Source organism: Monopterus albus, unplaced genomic scaffold (assembly GCF_001952655.1).
Source record: "Monopterus albus unplaced genomic scaffold, M_albus_1.0 scaffold4.1, whole genome shotgun sequence".
Lineage (NCBI taxonomy): Eukaryota > Metazoa > Chordata > Actinopteri > Synbranchiformes > Synbranchidae > Monopterus > Monopterus albus.
Window position 1 is genome coordinate 6,033,829 of NW_018127884.1, and position 14,094 is coordinate 6,047,922.

Genomic DNA, 14,094 nt, shown 5'->3' on the forward strand with positions numbered 1-14,094 from the left:
GAGAAATTAAATCATTCCTTTGCTCTTTCAGGAGAGGCACTGCAGCTAGCCACGCTTGGCTGCTTAATGTGGGATCTGTTTTTGAGAGGAAAATTAAAAAGAGAGAGAGGAGGGTGAGAGGGTGAGAGGGAGAGCAGGGGAAAGAGAGATAAACGGCTAGATGTGGAGGTGGTAAATGAGAGCATCCTGATGCAGAGAGCTGTGTGCGGATGTCCCTAATGGGGTAGGCTGATGTGAGCTGTCTAGTAGCTGACCACCACAGTTACATCGCCTTCCTGCCTACCCCACACCAGGCCCTCCCAGCGCTCAGACAACCACACTCCATGCTAATTGGCAGAAAACGATGGTGCATAACAAGTACAGACAAAACATTGGTCTAATCTGAGAGGGAGTGAAACGATGGATAAAATGCTTCTAATCATGCAAAGCATTTTCTTGTCTGTGAGGCACAGACTCTGGCTTTCTCTCCCTCCTCTGGAAAACCACAAGTCAAGAGACACAAGGACAAAGACTATAAGAGCAAGCAGACTGCGAATCCACACAAGATGCGTTGAACATGAAAAGAAGAGCAAGCAACAGCACCTGTAATCTTGCGTTGGTTAATCATAAATGGCCAGACTACGAAAGCTGCACTACATTTTTACTTAACTGTCAAGTCATTAGTCGGCCCATTCATTTCCACTGTGAATACGACTTTTATTCATAGAGTGACTCCATGAATAGTGTAGAAAATGTGCGAATTGCTCAATCATTGAGTGTCAAAATCACTCGAAAAATGGGCATAGTTCAAGAATAGAGTGACACTTCTTCTACACCATCTGAATGAACCATCTTAAACAGAAGCGATAGTGGGTGTGAAGATGCCAATCACTGAGAACAACTGACACTGTTTGTATTGTATTGTTCTCATTTAATGATGTCACATGCACAAAGGATTGGGGAGTAGTGTACAGACATGGCAGGGGACAGAACCTCTATAGCTGCATAAGACTCTTTGCATGACCTAATCCTCAAAGCCTCTCACCTCCACCCCATAGGGTTGAGTGCCTGCTCATTTCACCTCACCAGCCTCATTAATGTAGCCCTCTGCCATCATTAAGACATTTGCAATAAAATTAATTGAAAGACAGATTAAAAATAAATTAAGAAAAATGTGTTGCAGAATGCCTACGTGCACTTCATAAATCACCAGGGCAAAGCCAGGAGCTGGCTCCCCATAATTAACTGCAGACTATTTATTTTATCCTGACAGTATAAATTAGAATTCAGACACACAGATTATATTAGGGCTGTCTGCCATGCGGAACTGCTGAGGGGTGTGCAGAATATTTTAAAGATACAAAGGGGAGAACAGAGAAAGTGGTGGTGGGGGGGGAAGAGAGAGAGAGATAATATGTAGAAAGGCGAACAATATGTAAATGCATACAAAGCAGAAAGATAACATTTGCGTCCCATGGAGAAAGTATTTACTCAGGCAGTGGATAAAGAAACAACAGACAAGACAATTAACACAACAATCAAGTGCGTGATTAAATGAAACAACAAATGTCTGATTAAATGAACTGTGCCAATTGTTCCACCAACTCCTCATCAGTAAGAATAAGATACAAGTTTAACTGCAAGCTCAATAAAAGTTGCTTGTATATACTAGGCCAGTAATCTGTACCACAGATAGTGACGTAATATTGCCCAGGAAATCTCCTCTCATTCTTCCCTGTCGCTTTCGCTCTCCTGCTGTATCATGAGCTGGCCACTTCACATGCAAATGCACACTAAACCTCTTCTGCCAGTCGGCCTCAGACATCCCCCCCAGAGACACACTTGTGTCTCACATTCTCTCTTGCTGTCAGTGCGTCTGTCACAGTGTTACGGAGTGCTAGCCACACACTGCCTCCTCGTGGGCACAGTGCCCAGAATGGCGCCAAGCCAGACCTGCTTTGCCACACTGGACTGGCAAAATGCTCTCTCTCTCTCCACATTCCAAATTCCCCGCATATCCTTTCATCAGAATGCCTGCGGCCCTCTCCTCCTCCTCTCTGTCTTTATTCTGCACCACAGCTGAGATCAACACTTTAAAAGTATGCCCTCCAACCAGCCAGAGAAAAATAATGCTACCGCTACTACCGGCGAGGAACAAATAAAGCACTCACACATTTGAATGCTTGGTTATTATGCAATCACACTGAAGGCAAAACCAAGTTATCTATAAACAATGTTACATCAAGGCACCGTACCAGGTGCACAGCTCAGGAATATGAACAAGTGCAGTAAGCCCTGAGATGTTTTCAATTTTGTATATTTTTATGAATCAACAGAAAAAGATGGAATGTGAGCCTCCTTGTTTGACAGTCTGTACACTGAGAGATATGACAATACAATATAGTACTGCCAACACACTCAAAGTTGTTCTTGATAGACGATATGGTATGATATGATGTGCACTGCAGCCCACAGCCTGGGGACAGATATTCTCTATATATAAGCTGCAATATACAACTGAATACAAATTGAACCACCATAGTGAGTACTTTAAAAGTAGTCTGTCAAAAAGATTAAAGAGTTTATATAAAAGATTTTGTACAATGTCATCTTTCTATAGCAAGAAAGCTTCAAATCATCAATGACAAACACTGGATTATATTTTTACATCAACTTTGCAGCAGACTTTGATTTGACCTGACTCGATTTTTTTCTGTAGTTACTGAAGTTCGGGATATCACCTACATATTTCCTGTTTTCTTTTTCCTGCTCACTGGTGATGCTTTTACAAATCACCTGTGAAATGAGAGGAAGGTCTCAGATTTATGGGCAGTAGTGGGCACGATAATAAAATGAGGTAGTGTATCTTTAAGAATTAAGCTTTTTTTTATTGTCTGTTCTGCAAAACTGCAAGTCTCCCACTGTGACAGCCTCACAGAGGGAGACTTGTGCATCGTGCTGCTCCCAGCACAGAATCCATTTAAATCCTACTGTTTTGCAGGGTTAGATCTACTTCCCCTCTGAGTATAATGTCAGTTTCAGCTATGTATGTGTGTGTGAGTAGCGTATTTGTGTTTTGATTTTTGGAGAGTGGAGGGTGGATGGTGGCAAAAAAACCTGGTCTCATGGTGGCTGACTGGTTTGGTGTCAGCTATGTGATGGATATTTTAAGTACTACCTGATCGGTTATCAACAAATAATTATTGCAAAAATATCTTGTTTGTAATATAGCAAATACCACATACTGTACTCAACCATAACTTTACCCAACTGGTGTCTGTAAGGCTTGTACCCCAAAATACCAAGCAGGTTTTTAACAGTCACAGCACGAAAAACAACCAGTCTGCCTCAGATGTATAATTTGGTTTCCCCGGTGAGTAAAAAGCCTTGGAGGCGAGTGCATACGCAGCAGTCATGTTTGTTAAGATACATGGCTAGAGCCGGCCTTTTTTCTCAAGAACCGGAAAAACCAGTATTTCACCAGCAAAGAAAATAAATATACACTTATTACATTCCGCATACAGCATATATTCACCTCCTTAACATATTGCATGGGCATACTGCAAATGTGCGGCACTGCACACGGGAAAAAACATGCATGAAAAATGACAACAGGGAGGGGTAACTGCGGACCTGGAATATAATGGTGCGGTGGAGCAGAGGAGAAATAATCATACCTAGTGGTGGGGGAAGAGGGGAGATGGGAGGAGCAAGAGGAGGATGAGTCTTTGCCCTGTAGCAGGGAAACTGAGCTCCACTGCTCTGCTGCAGGCTGCCTGATTCCCCAGTAATGCTGCACAAGAGCTCCCTTCAGCAAGGGGCAACAGCAAGCAGGGTCAGTACTCTAGAAATACATTTCTCTGACATTCCAACGCCACAGGAGACAGAGACAGATGTGGCAATATAAGATGATGCATTTTTATAGTAGACACTGTGGTGCTAATTACAATGAAACACCAAAAAAGCATGTTTATTAAAAACAACTATCAGGTCAACTTCATCAATGGCACTGATATTCCAGCTGGATTTTATCTGATTAGGGGTAGAATCACCCTGCAGTTCCCTCTGTGGCCGTTAGGTGTCTCTCTTTCACTTTGCATGGCTGAAACATGCTCTCTCACCCAGTGGAGCTCCTCTGCTCCTGAACTCCCATCTACACATAATATATACACCATCATTTGAAAATGGCAGCTTTTTGAAAATTCACCTTGATTATCAGACATTAAAAGTGACTTCTCCAGGGCTGAGTGTCTGGCTAGGGGGATGGCTGCAGACAGCAGAACAATGCAGCAGGCTTGGTATTAATGCCTGGCTGGGGTGTGCAGGGAAGAGAGAGAAGCCAGCCCTTTGTTCTCTCCTACAGCCAATTATTTTTTACGTGTGCTTCTTTTCACAACAACAAGAGAGAATTTAATTTTAATGCACTCTCTGGAAAAAAAAGGGGGGGGGTCTACAGTATTCTTAAAGAGAGATGGGGACTAGCATCTGTGGTTAAGTATATATGCACACATCTCTGTATGAGCCAAAGATGGATGACAGGGGCAACAGGAATGACACCGACCCAAACACACAGTGCAGCATGAATGTTCTCATGCAAAATGCTAAATCACCCCCAAATCCAAACAACAGTCCTACCTTTATGAAAGAAGGACCAAAAAAGAGACACCAAAATAAAAACACAATTTCATTATACAGCATTATGATGCTGTGGTGGGGTGCATCAACATGTGCATAGCAAGGACATGATGATAAGAAGGCACACTGTAAAAATAGCAAAAATTCTTCATCAAATGGCCTGAAAAATAAAAATCCAGGATCACCGTTGGTAGGTATGTGGCCAAATATTTTTCTAATTGGAAGGGCACTTTATCTTGCTGTCAGAGAAGCAGTAAAAAGCGGTGCTGTTCCCAGAAGGAGAGGAGCACAGCTTGCTGGCCTTTTATTAGTGCTGGAGCTCTGATATATGCCTCTGCTCTAGGCTTTCATCAGGAACCTGCGTTATAAACACACACACACACACGAAAAACTGCTACAAACTAGCCACGCTCAGCTGCTGTACTTTCTAAACATGCAATCAACATACACTCAACAGAAAATTATAGCCAAAACTTTTCTGCAACAAACTGATGATGCCAACAGTAACTGGGAGCATTTTAAGGTTTACAGGCTAACATAGTGAAAACACATCAACCGCAGAACTACACAGGAAAAAAATTCAAATCCAGAAACAACAGAGCAGCATGCAGAGCAAATAAATGCCTCAGTACAAGCAGACAGTGTAAAATGGTACTATAACAACCTGGCAGTGTAAAACGATTAAGTCACTAGAGAATAAGAAGGCACAAAATACAGCATGCACACTCAGACACTAAAGCAAAAACACTTACATACATATGCAGTTCATCCAATGCTAGTTTTTACTGAGGCATTTCAAACTGACTCATGTAGACAGACACACAGGCACAGACAAAGCCATTCAGACTGACAGACACACACAAACACACACACATCTACACTCAACACACAGGCCAAATTAAATTTCAGTCCTTGGGCAGACAACTAAACTGCTTGTGTGTGGGACCTAGTCTGCAGCAAAGCCAAACCAATTCTCTGGAGATGGTGGAATTAAAGGGCAGAATGCAGCCTGTTTATGGTTCTCACTCTCTTCTCCTCTCAATCAAAGATTTTATTAGCAATCATTTGGTCCTAAAAGTCATGTTCTTGGAAAGCAGCTGGAGTGATGACAGCAGCCACTGGACAGACACCACCACCACAGCACATAGCACTCCCAATTATTTACACCTGGAGCTACAGCTCGGCAAGAAGCTTTGAATAATCAAAGGACAACCATGTTTATAAGATGGGCACACTTACATAGACCTTACCCCTCTGTCATGTTCATGCTTTCACCTTCTGTCTATTGAATAACCCTCAAAACTGGATGTATACAAAAGCCTATGACTGACTGCTAAGAAGCATCTGACCATACAAAATCAGTTTACCAATTTGTGTAAAAAAAAAAGAAAAAAGGCAGCAGCAAAAGGGCCAAGGATGTCTGGAACTGGCAGAGGGAAAAAGTAAATATAAAAAAAAAAACATTGTGATCCTACAAAGGGAATAATAACTTGAAGAAAATGCAACAGCATCATGAAACTTTACTGATCCACTCAAGTGCCCTACATCGGAAAATAACTATTTTAGCTCTGTTGGCTGAGGGCCGAGCAGTCATACCTGCTGGCTGGGGCAGCCATGTTGGATAACTCTGGATGTAGAGGCAGGATCTTCTCTTCCGTCTGAAGATCAGAAGCAAACAGATCAATCAGTAACATGCCCAGTGATTTGCTTTTACAATGTTCCATTTTTATTTTTTAAAATCTTCTTATACCAGACATTTGGGGACTAAAGTTGTATTGTACTGGAGGTTTGATGTTTCTGAATAAAAAAAAAAAAAAACATGTCAAAGTCAGTAAAATGTAAATGAACATAAGACATTTTAGTGGATGTTTCTGTAAATATGTTGATGTACATGCATATGTGTGAATGCTGACAGGAATGTGCTGGCTGCACAGTCTCTCTGTATGTATCTTGTATGAGTGAGGAATCTCGTTCTCCCATCCAGCCCCCACCCTCTGGTGTCTGGAAGCAGTCATTTGCTCCTGAGCCAGCACTGCTGGGATTAGGCAGTGACTGGAGATAGGATATATACGTCATTAAAGTAGAGAGCACAGCATTGCACGAGGAGAGAAACAAAGTCAACAAAGGTGACACAGAGACAGAGAAGCCAGAAACACCAGAAACCCATGTCTCCGCACACATACACAAACAGACATACATGTACATGAATACAATAAAAACAACATCTCTATTCTATGCGTGCAAACCTATATATGCCTGCCTGTGCCAACACTCACATAGAAAATCCTCTTTTTTTTCACATATAACTTGCTAAACCTCCAGTGAATAAGAAGAATGTAGTGTTGCTGTAATGGGTGGCTGAGAGAAAGGCTACGCAATAAATTTAAGACAACGTATATACACTAGGTAGACATACAGTGCTCAATACTCTGAAGTTGGTGCTCATTTCCAGTGTTGTAGATAACACTTTTTCCACCCTTATTAATGACAGCACTGTAGGTTTGAATGACATAACACCCATATCATTAATTTTGCAGCCTGAAAATTGGATGGTAAAAGGTAATTGCAGTATATGCTAGTAATTATAAACATACAGGCATTTCTTGAGTAGCATGCACATACATAGTGGTACCTACCAGTACCACCCTGCTCCTGATGTCCCTTGTCCTTTCCTGGCAGGGAGGTCTTTGCCTCCAAGATCTTTACATCTGTGTTCCACCTGGGTTCTTTTTGCAGCCAATCTGTACTCTGCAAAAAGCATTTCTCGGTCATTTCTGGTACACCTGTATGACAGATAAGCATACATGCTTAAAGTAGTAGTTTGACATTCAGGAAATATGCTTCTTCTCTGTCTTGCTTAAAACCACTCTCATTTCTGTCTGTTAAATGTAAAGCTACAGCCTGGGGATGGTTAGCTAAGCCTGACCTGGCATAAAGTGTGTCAATGTGGCGAACAACTAGCCTGGCTTTATCCAAAGATTTTAAAAAGTGCCCAGGATATCCAAAACTCACAAATAGTGAACAATAAATATTTGGTTGTTTAATTCTTGTAGAAAAGCAGAGTATAAATACAAACATTTCAAGCACAGGGACAACAGACAGATGGTCTTTTCCAAACAGAAAGTGTATTGTCTTCTGATGCTCATTATAGCGATGGTGAGGTCCATCTCCAGTTTTCAATATCCCTGGAAATCATGCCAGTGTACCTCCCAGTATCCATTTTATTTCTTAGCAATATAATATCCTGTATAAGGCCCTCAGCCATATCTATGTTTAACATCACTATCTGTCATCTGTTTTCCTGAGACTTGCCAGCTTCCAGACTGGGAATGGCTGTTCATCCAGGTTAATGGAGAAACTGTCAAATGGGAAAGAACATGTGGAAAGCTCATGAGTACACATATAGGAGCATACATGCAGCCACCAGCACACACTGCATGGCCAAAAGGGTCTATAAATATGTTTAAAAAAGCAGTGAACTCTTCAGTGTGTTCCAATTAATTACATTCTGATTGTCACTAGAGGTTTTATGGCTGCATATGTTTGATTTTCTGCGCCTAAAGTATTACCAATGGCCGAGGCAACTGAAGACACAAATTATAAGGGGTTGTCCAAAAACACCTTTGATGTTTTTTATACTTATTGGGAAAAGTGCTGCCAATTACTTTTGAGTGTGAAAAGTCTAAATGTGTCAATTGATACCACAATTTGCATATTATACAGTATGTTACTGTCCCTAAATCTCATAAAGGGTTGCTACAACTTTTTCAAGAGCCGCATTCAGCTCAAACTTTGTCATCAACACTTAATCTACTGAGAAAATTAAACCTGAAGTGAAGCTAAAGTTATGTTCTGATTTTTACTTTATCTCTTGAGTAGACTGCCACCTTGTTTGGTAAGAGCAGACTTGTACAACTGATCCACAATCTGTTTATTAAAGGTTTTATTTGCTGAATGGGCTGGTTAACAAATCTCTGTGCTATCACTGAGGGCCTTTCATGTGCAATTACATTATTATATTATTTAGTTATCAGTTTTTGTTGGAACTGTTTCAGAGAGGTGTTGATTCAACTGTATGACCATTTTGGAGCCTGCACTTTGTGATGCCCTTGAACTGTATTGCTTATACAGAGAAGTGGTACTGTTATTTATATCAATGAGGCTAGGCTAAATAACAAGGACCTCTCTGTATAATGCAGTACAGTTCAGCAACAACACAAACTATATTTTCCAAAATGACCATACAGGTAAATCAACACCTCTCTGAAGTTCCAAAAAAAACTTTGTTTGTTCGTGCCCCTGTTAACTGACAGTAACAATGCTGTTACTTGATAGCACCTCAAAACACTTTATGTTGAATCCATTGAAGGGTCTGGACAAACAGAGGCTCTGCTGCCAGAAACTGCAGCAAAGTCTTTGTAGTGCCAAGAATTTCCCCGAAATGGTTCCAAAAGTGTTCTACTGTACACACATTTAGTACTGACATTTTGTATGTGTGCTTTCCTTAGCATATAGAGTTGAACAGTTTATCCATACACGTAAGTATGCATTTTGATTAAAAAAAACAATAAAATTACTGTGCAGTCAATATTCTATTTCATTATCAGCTGATACTCTGCTTTTTTGACATTATATATTGCTATGACACATAACTATTAAAACCTTGATACAGATAAGGTGCAATTACATATCTATAAAAAAGCTATATCATGTACTGTGCAGCAGTGGTTTAAATGGTGACAATGTAGATTTACAGAGTTTAAGGACTATGGATGGGTATATGCAAATACAAAAGTGAATGCACTCTATTTTATCAGTCTCCTTTAGGTGTGATTGTTCTTTTGTTAGCCAGGCATGTCCATACAGTCTGCGTAGCCCTGTGAATATAGGTTGGTTACGTGTGCGGAGGTGTGTATGTATGGTCGTGAAGTATTCTTGCTAAGCTGACCTGAGCTGTCCGCTCCTGCTTACATTAGTGCTCCATTATCGGCCTCTACATACTGTAAATATATAAACAAAACTTGAGTAGAAGTCTAACATTTGACATGTGTATTATCCACTGTATGTAACTGAAAGCATTAAGTGCTTCAATAATTTAGAAACAGAATACACTGATTTGAAAATAATTATACCAGCACTTCTTATTCATACTACTGCACATACTATAGCACCATAACTCTATACAATGAACAATTTTGAATGAGCTATCTGTACTGTTAAAATGCATTCTAATCTGGCAGTAAAATATATATACTGTACTGGGGATGTTCCAGTCAAACTATACCAACTGTGGTTGTTCATGGTCAGAAAAACTATTACAACATTTATTGCAAAGATGCAGTAAGGAGGCAGAGGTTGTTCTTGGGCTTCTAGTGCATATTATAAACTAATGAGGAAGAGAGTTTTAATCTAAATTGATCCAGGATGGATGTATCAGAGCAAACATGTTCTTAACTTATAATTTTAAAATCTATTCTATGTGATTATGTTGAACATGGCCCATGAATGTACATAATGAATGGCTGTGTGATGTACTGAAACATCAGACAAGCTGACAGAGAACAGCTGGCATGTACTATAATATGTACACAGTTTTACAAGCAACAGTCAACAATGGAAACACACAAAATGAGCAAGCATTGACCATCCATTTAGCATATGTTTGAAAGTGAATGAAATGCCACAGCAGAATCTAACAGTCACAGTAACTTTATAATCACTGCATAGATCAAATGTTTTATGGATGACTTGTTTGTTGGTGCTATTAATGTCTTGCCTATCAGTATTACTGATACAATACATTGTATAAATTTTCATGAGACAGCATCACAATATCAACTTTACATCACCTGACATGTTGAGGGAGATGCTGAATTAAAGACATCCATGTGACGGTTTCATTATAAACAGTTTTTGTTAAGCAGAGTAGGTAAGGCAGCACTGTGAATGTTCCAGTCACCACATCGAGAAAGTGTGACCGAAATGACACCACAGGCTCCAACTGAACACCACAAACAGAGTCTGCCCAGAGGCTTAGCAACAGGTGACACAGACATTGACAATCAACACAGTCGGTGATTCCCATTGGTCAGTGTGGGGGGGTGGGGGTTTCCTGTAAGGAAGGTGACAAGCAGCGTTTTTTTCTCTGAACACGTCAAAACCCTCAGTCATTAGTCATCAGAATCCTGGGTTTGTTTTACCTGTCAGTGTAACTAACTGTCTGTCTGTTTGTCATACAGAACATGTCTGTCCGCTGACTCCACTGTTTGTGCACTACCAGCCAAAATGTTGGACACACTTTCCCATTGAATCAAATGGCAAAGTGTGTCCAAACCTTTGACTGGCAGTGTACATCACTGCCTCCTCTAGGTTAGATGACACCAACAAAACCTCATTTGATCAATGAAGCAACAGTAGGATGGAAGTATTTCAAATTTGCCCCGCAAAATATTGTTCTGCTCAAAATGTACTGAAAGGGACAGGCACAACAATGATGGTCCTGAGCATAAGGCCTGCTGTAAAAACCGTGGCCTAATAGCGAGCACTGTACCTGACTCTGGAGCTCCTAGGCCTGGCGGTATGCCTTACTGCTGCACGCGACTCTGTTCCTCCGGAGATCCAACCAGCTCTCCTGCAGTTCAGGCAGCAACTGAGAGATCCTTGCTCCTAGATGTCAAGCTATTGAACCACAAAAAGAGGCAGGGTGGCGAGGGGAGAAAAATCAATCCAGTACACAGATCCAGTCCTATCCTCTCTGCACAGCCAACCTGCTCACAGAGGCTGAGGCTAAGATGCATTATGTTTCCCTATTCTCCTAAGCAGATACTCAGAAATAAACCAAGCCAGAGTCCTATTAGGGGCAGTTCTAATATCTGTCTTGTTCTGCTAATTGTATCAGAAAGACTGCAGAAGATGAAGCTCAATTTCTTGACACAAAATCCAATACTTACTTGAAACAAATGTATCGTGGTGAAATAACGAACAATACACTCACTGATGCTAGGATACAGTTTTTATTCTAGTCAGCTGGTTTGTAACTCTGTGCAGGCTAGAACATTCAACAAGAAACAAATTAAAATAATTAAACAGAAAACTGCATAATTTCAGATTCAGGTAAAAATTTAATAATTCATATTAATGAAAATAATTTCTAATAAATCACTTCACAAAATCTTATATCTATAAGAAACAGGTCATCAATGAATACAAATAAAACACTAAAGAAAGTCTGGACAAATGTACTATTCTCAGACAAATTTTACATTATCTGATAAACAAAACTATAAAAAGTAAGCATGAGTATTTTACAAAATAGTACAGGGAATCCTGCAGCTTTAAAATGTACAGCTTTATAGCAATTATACTGTATATATCAAATGTTTAGAGAAACTCTTCCTGTCAAATGAGCAACATGCAGTTGCCTGCCCAGTAGTTGCACCAATAATAAACTGGCCACTAATTAACACAACCTTTCTGTGCTAAATCACAAGAGGGGAAGGGATGGAGAAGGAGCGAGAGAGAGAGAGCAGGAGAGAGAGAGGAAGAGGTGGAAGCTTGGGAGTAAGGAAGGGAGGACAGCAGGAGGAAAACAAACAGACCTAGTTGCTGGTTCACTATGACAGAGGCTTTAGTTCAGTGTGCCTAATGCTGCTGCAGTGTCATCAGTGCAGAGGAATCCATAGCCAGACAAGATGGAGACCCAGACAGGAAACAGGACAAACCATGACTTAACAATCTGCACACAGGCTGGCAAATACTCCATGAAATCAAAAACCAAGAACAAAAAGACACTTTCCATTACTTCCCTGTTGAAAGCACTGATGTCATATCCATGTCCATTTTTGCTTCTTGAAATAAGTCAAACAAAAGAGCCTGGCGGTTATTCCTAAATTAAAAATACAAATTGAGCAGAAATCCATTTCTCGGAATCGCTTAAAACGCGTCTCATCCGTTTGCACTGTCTTTCTGTGTGCGATCCACACCGATAACCCTGGTCTTGCTTTCTTTCCCTCACAATCACTCCCTCTCTCTCTATTCTCCCCTCCTAAACTGATCAATACTTCATTTAAATCATGACATTAGCACACTACTATTGGAAAAAGAGGGCAAGAACAAATACAAATGAGCTTCTTATGTGAAACAACATAGTAACAGATGTTTTATATACGAGGATTGTGAAAATTCTTGAGAATATGATGTGGAAAACAAAGGAAGAAGTATAGGCAAGTGTGCCAGGGCTGTACTGCTGTTTTGATTTGAGTTTGAGAGCCCCCCACTGATCAATACCCATATAAATCCAGGCGGAGGAGAGCTATTGCAATATCTCATCTCATCAGAAAAAGGCAAACATACTATCCCAATTATCATCTCAAATGACTAGTGTCGATGGGACACAAGTTGGATGCTGATAGGCATATTTCATATTTATTCAGCAGAATTTTTACATTACCACCTGAGCAGATAATTGCCTAATATATATGCATCCTCACACTTTTATCTATTCACATAATTCACAATGAGTGCAATCAATAGTGCCCTCTCCATACTCTGCTCTATGCTCATAAAATGCATCTGCATTAGATCATATAATAAGCTGTTCAGAAAACCCTGAATGAGACCGGCTAATTTCCTGGCGTTCATTGAAGCTGCGAGCAGGAGTAACTGGCTAATCTTCCTGTTCGTCATTAAACCTAAATATTTACCTGAGCAGCCTGGGAGTCACGGGCCTGGTGAGAGAGCAGCACATTTTGTAGGAATCTCTGGATGGTCTCATCCCGCTGAGATAACTGAGGAGTAGCCGGTTAGGTCAGGATTTCTCCATTGCGAACATGGGTGAACAGAGGCGAGGACAGAGAGAGAGAGGGGGCAGACTGTAAGCCCAACACTAGGCGGGAAGTGGTGGAAATAGAGCCGAAGTCGATCACTCGGGGGAACATGCACTTACAGTACATCTAGTCTGGCGCCAATGTTGACCAATGAGCAATTAGGCAGACTAAGGTTATTGATTGGGGTTTAGGCTTTTTTCTCAGGGCTGGCTAAACTACCTGAGGTTGGGTGATGGTTGCTACAGCTGTGGGCTGCAAGACAGGAAAACGCAATACAAGAGCAAGTGGGAGGAAGGGCAGGGCAAGCCTTTCTTTCCTCGGGCCTTGCTGGGCTCTTGAGATGGGTACTGAACATTATCATTTTGGCTGCTATTGATTGTCACAGGTTTAATATGTCTTCTTATCAAGCAGTCACACACGGAAAAAAAGGCACTTAGGAGAATGCAAACATCCAATCAAAGATATGATCATAAGCTAACAGCTACTGTTATTGGTGCTTAGCCAAGGCTATAAGTTTTCTGTTTCCAATTTAAAGAATAATAAGAGAGATCAATGTCAGGGACCAGGTTAAATGATCTATTACTTAAACTCTTGACAAATTTAATTTTAAGTTTACAATTTAAACAGTTAAGAGTATGACAAGCTGCCTTCCATA

At 40.6% G+C, this 14,094-nt stretch overlaps 1 long non-coding RNA gene across 2 annotated transcripts in view; it reads right to left on the reverse strand.

Moving 5' to 3' along the window:
• LOC109965467 (uncharacterized) overlaps positions 1-13,362 on the reverse strand; it is a 64,349-nt gene extending 50,987 nt beyond the window's left edge. For both annotated transcript variants that reach the window (XR_002275649.1, XR_002275647.1), the window contains exons 1-4: positions 13,317-13,362; positions 11,165-11,292; positions 7,251-7,362; positions 6,211-6,272 (exon numbers count right to left, since the gene is read on the reverse strand). This is a non-coding gene — a long non-coding RNA (uncharacterized LOC109965467). The remainder of the gene's footprint in view (positions 1-6,210; positions 6,273-7,250; positions 7,363-11,164; positions 11,293-13,316) is intronic.
• Between the last annotated feature and the right edge of the window lie 732 nt (positions 13,363-14,094).